This window comes from Lactuca serriola, chromosome 8, assembly GCF_051521515.1.
Source record: "Lactuca serriola cultivar US96UC23 chromosome 8, Lser_US96UC23_V15, whole genome shotgun sequence".
NCBI lineage: Eukaryota > Viridiplantae > Streptophyta > Magnoliopsida > Asterales > Asteraceae > Lactuca > Lactuca serriola.
In genome coordinates, this window is record NC_136415.1 from 40,365,599 (window position 1) to 40,374,726 (window position 9,128).

The 9,128-nt window shown below is 27.7% G+C and overlaps 1 long non-coding RNA gene across 1 annotated transcript; it reads left to right on the forward strand.

Moving 5' to 3' along the window:
* Window positions 1-313: 313 nt before the first annotated feature.
* Window positions 314-1,244, forward strand: LOC145068859 (uncharacterized). Its single transcript, XR_013689160.1, has 2 exons — window positions 314-987; window positions 1,074-1,244. It is a non-coding gene; the product is annotated as an uncharacterized LOC145068859 (long non-coding RNA).
* The last annotated feature ends 7,884 nt before the right edge of the window (window positions 1,245-9,128 follow it).

The window sequence follows — 9,128 nt, forward strand, 5'->3', positions numbered from 1 at the left end:
TAAATATGCTGTTAAGTTTAAAACATAAATCATATAATCTTGAAAATAATATCAGAAATTTGTTTTTTCTAATAGTTGAAAAAAATATACATTTAATTAAAAGCATATATTCAAATGTCAAATCAACAAAAAAATACAAATAATATTTTTATAAAAATAAAAAATTTTAAAAGTGGTATTATTTTTATTAGTTAGAAATAGTAAAAGTTGTAATAAAATTAAAATTTGAAAAATAAATACGATATATTGAAAAAAAGCCGATATTTATTTATAATCATATTAATTTTGAGTTCCTTTGCCAACAATACTTCCTTTATATTGAGCCATTTTTTTTACTCATTCGTTGTAGCTTTCTGGTGGTATACGTGTTAACGGACAACATATGATCGCTCATCACCGCCTCTCCATTATTGATTTCCTCTCGAACCTTCTCTCTCATTTCAATTCCACATCTCCCTCTCTCTTTCATCCTTCTCTCTGATTTCTTACCCATCTTCAGCGACACTGCCTGCCACAGCCTCCGCCATCGACAGCCACCTCCGTCGTCCCTTAAATGGGCACCATCGCCTTATTTGGCAATTAGAATCGGTTATGTCGTACTGGTCGGTGCTATAGATTACGTCTCCTTTTTGCTTCTTCTCTATCACTGCCACCTCCTGTAATATCGATTGGGGCTTCTTTTGCTTCAATTGGATTGATTTCTATTTACCTGAGGAGTAACCTGATATTTCAATTTTTTCGACCTGGAAGGTAAACACTTTTCGTACTATATGTTACTAAAATTATTCTTCTGCTTTCCTTTCATTCAAAAAAATTTGTTCTCCCTTTATTTGATTTACAATAGACTACGCTTATTTGACCTAATTTGTTTACTTATAGTGTGATGGCTTAGAATTGACATGTGGTTTAGGTGATGTTTGTGATTTTTTGATTTATTTTCTCTGTGTTGATATGTTGTTGCTCTCAATTTAATACCCTGCAAACCAGGTTTGTTCCCAGTCTTTCAAAAAAAACTTCATCTATTTTTTTATTTTTTTGCTATAAGTGTGATATGTCATATTTTTTTTTTATAGGTCCATACATGCTTCTTCATCTTCGTTGCAATTGCACCACCTGTTGCTTTAAAGGAAAATCCCTTGCATGAGTTCCTTATTCAACTTGCTTCTTTTCTTCCTTCACTTGGTTTTCTAAATGTGTGAAATGCAAGAAATATTAATATACTTCCATTTATTGCTTTACTATTATTTTTTTTTAATAATTATTATAGTAATTGTTCGGTTGCTGTATTGGTAATATTTTAAATGATTAATATTTTAAATAATAACTAAAACTGAAATTAAAGAATATATATTCAACTAAGTTATTTTGAAAAAAAATATAATAATAGTTAAAAATAATATTAAATAAAAAATTGAAGTCAATTTCATTCATACACAACTTATATACAGGTACCCTTAAAATGATACGAACTAATAAGATATCTATATAAATCGATTATTATTCATCATAATAGTTAAAGATAACAATATAGCAAAAATTATATTTATTTTTACTAATGTATGGATAGAAGCTCTCGCGATGATTTAATTTTAATATGTATGTATATTATCAAGCACATGACAAGATCATATAAGCTCTATTTATTGAAATCCCTATCCATTTGAAACTTGTGCCCTCAATTTCATCTGGAAAATAACCACTCTCTCGAGTGGAAAATGTTTCATTTTAGTAGCAAAATAGTTGTTCACCAAATGGGTAGAAACATATTCACTACTCTTTCTAGGGTCTACTAAAAAGTAGTAGTCTTAATCAGTTAACTAAAAGCCTATCCAAATCCAACCTCGTGTCTTACTCTACCATGTCTCTTCTAAGGCCTTTGTTTATAGGTTTGTTTAAGATTAGACTATAAACCTTCTTTCATCAAAGCAGAAAGCCAAGAACTACGATGTTAAATAGCAGTGACAAATTGAGGATAAAGAGAGAGCCCTTTGACTTTGATCATTCACTTCAATCAAATGTAAAGAGTCCAATCATCAACTAACAGATATAAGTTCTAACATGAGGATCATCAACACATTATCATTTATTTAAAATGATTACAACTTTTAAAACAATTTAATGTAAGAATTATTATTACAAAGTTAATGATAACAATATAGTTATTTATTAATAACATGTATTTGTCAATATTTTTGTTATATCATTGCATTTTTACTCAAACATTCGTCTAGCCGTATGATAATATTGAATAAAATTATTCAATTTCTTTAGTGATGGATATTTCAATATTTGAACACATACCCAAACGTTTTTATTAACGTGATTATCTATGATCTCTAAGTTGAGACGAATGTTTGTGTAAAAACCATGTTTTTAGTTGAATTGGTTCCTGGAACCGGTATCTAAAATTTTTATTTTTTCATGCTATAGAAAAAAACTAATCAATTTTTCAATACATAAGAGTTCTTTGCCATTTTAAGAGTTTACAAAGTTAGCCAATATAAACATTAGAAATCAAATCAAATGTCTGTATGATTATTTCATAGTTCTCTTGTTCATTTTTTGAATTGCAAATAATGGATTTGGAATTGAGTATCAAAGAAAAGATGTATACAATAAGAAAAAAAGTTTAAATAGATATGAAAAAGACCATCAAAGTTTGTTATGTAAAATGTCTAATTTTCATGTGTTTTATTTATTTTAACCAGTTCAACCGACTTTTAATGGTTTAATTTAAACTATTCAACCGAGTTTTTAAAAATCGGACGGTTCGTTTTGGTTAAAAAATGAACATAAAAACGGTTCTAGTTAAACAACTTTCTTCCCTAGTTTTTGAAGCCGATTAGAACCAGTTTTTTAAACATTGTTTTTAATTCATTCTATAACTTATATTTATTGTTTTTACCCAATAATCATATAAAATTCGTTATTGTTATATTTTACTGAAGTCAATAGTTTAAATTAAAATTAAAATAACAGATACCTATAAACCAAAACCATCACCTCTCATTAAGTAGTCAACACTTATTGTGAGAGCACAAACATTCATTCAATCAACTTTATATCAATTCCCATGTTTTACATAAGCAAAAAGGGGAACACCATTATGAAGATGTTGAATAAATAATAAATAAAGGTACGCTATGGGACATTTTCCCAACAATATTACCAAAAGCTTCTAGCCCAGCAATATCATGCGTTGTCTTTATTTTTTAAGGTTAAGGGTTCGAGTCCCATTTGAAAAGTAGATGCATTAATGTGTAGTTTAGTAGTAAGTTACATTTGCCGTTAAAAAAATTGTATGTTTAGAACTATATATATATATATATATATATATATATATATATATATATATATATATATATATATATATATATATATATATATATATATATATATATACTAGTTTATAACCCGTGGGAACCACGGTTATTAAAATTTTATAATAAAAAATTATAATTATTAATCAGTTATTTTAAATAAGTCATTGTAAATAAATTATTAATTAAGAGATATATCAAAATTTTAAAGTTATTATAACTTCAAATTTAACATATAATTAGAAAATGTAAATTTGAATTTTGAAATGAATTGACTAATATATATCTACATGACACATGACATAATATTAATGACGAGTTGTATTAGATTGATATTTGGCAAAAGGATATTAAAATTATTCATTTATTAGAATATATATATATATATATATATATATATATATATATATATATATATATAGGTTTAGGTTATTGTATTCTAACTAATTATTGTGTGTCTCTGTGTGTGTATATATATATATATATATATATATATATATATATATATATATATATATATAGGCTTAGGTTATTCTATTCTAACTAATTATTGTGTGGATGTAGAATGATTGTGGGCCAATCATTTACTTATTTTAAGAAAGTGATTAATACATATTATTGTATTATATATAATTGAAAAATATCATCTAATTTAATTACAAAGGTATTTTAGTCAATTAATATAGATTTAATAAAGGAAAAATACATATTTTAAGGGATTATAGATTCTATTAATTTTAAAAATCCGATTTTACGATTTATAATTCTTTTAATCCGAACATTCTAACAAAATACGGGTAAACAAATTCTTGATCATGACTTTAAAAACTTCTTGTAGAATAACAAATTCTTGAACCATCAATTGAAGAATAAAAGCAAAAATAACATTAATTCTTATAGGATGCGGGTAACAATTGCTAAGAATTACATTTATTGTTAAAAAATAAAACTAAAAAAACTTTCAAATCAGGAAAGAAAACATCAAAATTTAACAAAGACACTAATACATTCTAAAAGAATAATGTTTAAGAATCACTTTCAACTTTGTGGTCCGTTCTTAAAACATCAAGTTTTGTGAAAACAAAACCAAATTGTAGTTTAGAATCCAATAATGCATTATCAAATGAAAAATAAAAAACTAAATTCCTTTGGAAAAATATGCGGACTTGTGAATTGCACCAAAACCAATAATCAATAATTGTAGAACATTCATAAATCAGTGAGAAAATATCCATATTCCATTCCAACAAAATGAATTCGTGATTCCTATTCAGTAGAATTGGAATTCAAGATTCAATTACCATATGCATTTTGTTGGAATTAACTCATAAGTCTTACTTAACCTGATCATTATGTAAAAAAAAATAAAAAAATAAATCCCTAGCTTTCAACTTGCATTTAGCAAATAAAACAAATTGGAATTACCTCATAAGCCTCGTTTTCTCAAAGCCTGCAAACATTTTCAATTACACAGATTAAAATAAAAAATCAAATCATCTAATAAACCAACAGAAAACTCAAATTGATCAATGCAATACAATTAAGTACCACATTTAGATTGGTAAAACGCGAACAAATGTACAAACCTTGTTGACATAAGAAAGTAAATGTATAACAAATGTCTTAGATCATTCCATGTTCACACGTCAAAAAAAAGAACTTTCATGTTCACTATTTAGTTTTCTTTTAAGAATATATATACCCACTTTACATTAATATCAAAATATTAAGATTCATTTACAATCTAGTTTAATCCAAGAATGCTACACAACAGGTTAGAATGTAAATCCTTACTCGAATTTATTGATGCTCCCAAAACATTAAATTTAGTATGAACATGTAGAAAACTATCTCCAAGAAACAAATTAAAGTTTACATTAATTTTAATGTAATGAACTAAAATAAAGTTGTAAAAACTTTTTTCTGCTTAATTGAGTTAATATCAATAGAGACATGTGGTTTACCCGGCTAGGAACTTAGTTGAGTGTAATTTGTGCTTCTGCTTCGATTCCAACCAATGCAAGTTGTAAGCATCATGAAAAAAAATTGATTTTTATCGCATATAAAAACTCATCATTGATAACTTAAACAGTGATCATGTGTTTTTTTTCATAAACCATAAAAAAGATACTGCATAATAAACGTATTCTACTAATCGAGAAAAAAACAACATAAACAATCATTACTTTTTCCAAAATCATAAATAGATAAACGTTGTTGAACTTTGAGAATTTTCATTAATTCATTTTCCCCAGAAACCCCTAAAAAATGGTTAAAAAAATTCATCTTGATACTCTTCACATACAATGATCAAATGCAGAAAAAACAAAAGAAAAGCATCATAATTAAGAATTTATTAACTGTTTAATGGCGTCTATTTGTGAAGAGTGAAGACGATGGTTGTGGAGGTCGCTGCAAAATTGGTAACGGCTGATGGTGGTGCAACGCCGTACTCGTTCAAAAGCGCGGTCACAATCATCAAATTGATTTCAACAGTAATAAAGAACCACTGGTAGCCAACTCCAACAAGGTCGATTTGTTGAGCCCTAGATTTCCATGATAGGTTAATTGAAGAAGGAGAAAAAGAATAAAGATATAGAAGATGATGGGGTTGGGATTTTGAAGAAAAAGGTGGAGGAACGGCCAATGGAAGACTGACAATGGAGGAATCGGTAGGAGGCACGAATGATGCCTCCGACTGAGTTTTGTTTAGGGCTTCCAGTTCATATATATAACGATTAAATGTTGATTTTTTCATTTGAATTTAATGTTTTCCATAAAAATGGGATGATAATTAAGGATATTATTTAATAAATATAAAAGATTACTATTCTACCCTTATCTATTAAATAAATTTAAAAATGACTAAATATGAAATGATTGATTCACAATGATTCTTACATCCACACAATACTTAGTTAGAATACTTGAACCTAGCCCTCTCTCTCTCTCTCTATATATATATATATATATATATATATATATATATATATATATATATATATATATATATATATATATATATATATATAACTTTATTACCATTTTTTGAGATATTTATCCAAAACATCACCTTTTATAAATTTTTAACATTTTATAAATAGATTTTTATGTGTATTTTGTCAACAAGATTGGACATGACATTAGTTCGCATTCCTATGAATAAAATCAGATGTTTTCTTTAGCCTTTAATGTTTAAAGTTATCAAGAACACTAGAAAAACAATAACAAGAAAATCAAGAGAATTATAAGTCAAAATGAAAAAGATAGTTAAAATAGAAAGTTTGGCAAATGCAAGTTTTTTTCAAAATTTTTTGAAGGTTTTTCCAAAAAAAAATTGTTTAAACCAGAAGATTATGGGTAAACCTCCTAAAAGAACAAATCTAAAAATAAAGTTTTTTTATGAAAAAAAAGTTTAGGGTTAAATAAATGAAATGAAAAAAAGGTTTTTTCTACACTTAACCTAATTTTTGAAAGAGGCACTCATAATTGATAGAAAAAAGATAGAATAAATGGATTATTGATAAGAAAAAATATATAAAAGTTACAAAAATGGACTTTTAGTGTGAAAAAGGAAAGTGATTGTAACATCTTCAAAATAGGCTTAGGAATTTTTTGCCCTTTGTCTCGAAGAAGGTGACTGAGGTGACTTACCTCTATGCATGTTCCTTGGTGGTGGCGAAAGATCCCCCGATCCATCAAATAAATACAGCATGTTGTGTATTCGCCAAAGACTCGATTACTTGACTGGTCAATATGTGAGGTAAACACTATATTCGGATGCAAGCCTTATCAATGATCATGTAAACACATATTTAATTAACAAATTATATAATCTACTACATAATGTTGACAGTTAAGAGTATATAATCTTACTTCATTGAATGAGATAATCTCCTTATAATTTGTAGCGGAAAGTTTCATAATATGCGTCAATCTCATACGATTATAGTGATACTTATAAATAAGTGATGTGTCTTTTATATAAATATGTCATTTATGAAAAATAAAGAATATCAACCAATATCCTATTTATATTATTAAATAATAATTAATAATACAAACATTTCATCAAACCTTAAAGGCCTATGATAATCTCGTGATGATATACTTGAGTTTGTTGGTCAAATATTATATTTACAATAAGCCTTTTGATTTTTATCAAATGCCTTCCTGCTTCCAAATGTGAGTACCACATGTGTACGCGCATATAATAATTAATAACGTGATTGAAAACTTTTTGTTGAAAGAAATTAGCATTGTACATATCGAGAAACATAAAAGTAGCTCGGATTCTAAAGTGTGATTTCATGGTGGGTTCGGATCCTAGATGCTTATCATGGTATTATTCATTGGTGCTCAAGGATGATTAGGCCTTTTGGAGGTTGCTTTGTATTTTCATATATCCTAGAACGAGACTATTGAAGTTTGTGATTTTGGTCATTTTGCTATTGCTTCTCATCAATGTGTCACATTTGGATTTGATTTTCCTAGTTGTTGGTTTGGAACTTAAAGCCTCATTTTTTGAGAGTCATGTCATCTATTCCAAGAACCTAAGGGGTGATCGATGCGGTTGCAATGATTTGCATGGAAGATAACTTATAGGCTTGTAATATTCCCTTCTGCTTATGCATAATATTTCCTTACACTTACAAGCTCCTCTATATATTGTGTTGATGCATTCATTTGTATAGTAGAGTTCCGAATATAAAAAGTCATAAATACTATAGAGAAATTAATTAGATTATTAATAAAGTTGATTATGTCGTTCTTATTCTATAATGTCAAATTTTGAATTCAATCATACACAGTAAATTGTTTCACTACAGAGATTAGTTTCCTTTCGACTGGTGGAAAATATTTTTATTTCAACAAATAGTTTCATTTCGTATATTTTTTTTCTTTTGGAAATGTGTCATATTCCAAAGAACACGTAATTTATCAAAAAATGTGATTCACAAATGGAGTAATTATCACTTAAAACATTCCAATAATAGAAAACAAGTACAATTTGTAACCTTAAATCAACACTCTTATCAAAAAATTGGTCTCATAACTCGGTTACGTATAATGAAACTAAAATCACTTTGTCCATATTATGCACGTGTGATATCTAATCTACTTCAATTTGGTTTTATTATAGCATTTTTTCAGAATTAACAATTATTAAATAATTACAATTATGCTTTAAACATACTAAAGAAATTAAAATTAATAATTAATTTTCTTACAACTTGTTAGCTATGACCAATGTAACGACCTAATTTTCGTGTTCATCATCAACGTTAGTTTTTGTTATGTTTTCTTGTTAAGTTAACTTTTTTTAAGTCTAGGCTTAAGTTGCAAAGGCTAAACTGTAGAAAAGGATTCGTGATCATGTATATGGGTCATGGGGTAATTTTCTCATTCTTGAAGGGCTTAGTTTGTAACTAATGATGTATTGAAACTAACCTAACTGTAAAATCTGAGAATCTCATTCCATTTGCATCCAATGATCAGTTTGTGAGAGTTCCATTCTTAGAGTGTTGGTGAAGATTTTGTAGCCATTTTTGGTGGATGTTAGAATGGTGTTCTTGGATTGCTTATTCTCTTGTCTCATTCAATGGAAGTCATAAATTTACAAAAGGTATGTGAATGAATCATTGAGTCTACTTCTGTTTCTTTAAGCCACACTTAAGAGGAAGCCATGGATGGTGCAAAACCCATGGTGTAAGAGTGTTTGTTTGATTCTTATAGTGTTTCAGCTACCTTGAACACTTGGTTATGGTCTTGTGGGGGGGGGGGGGGGTAGAATCATCCTAAAGGAGG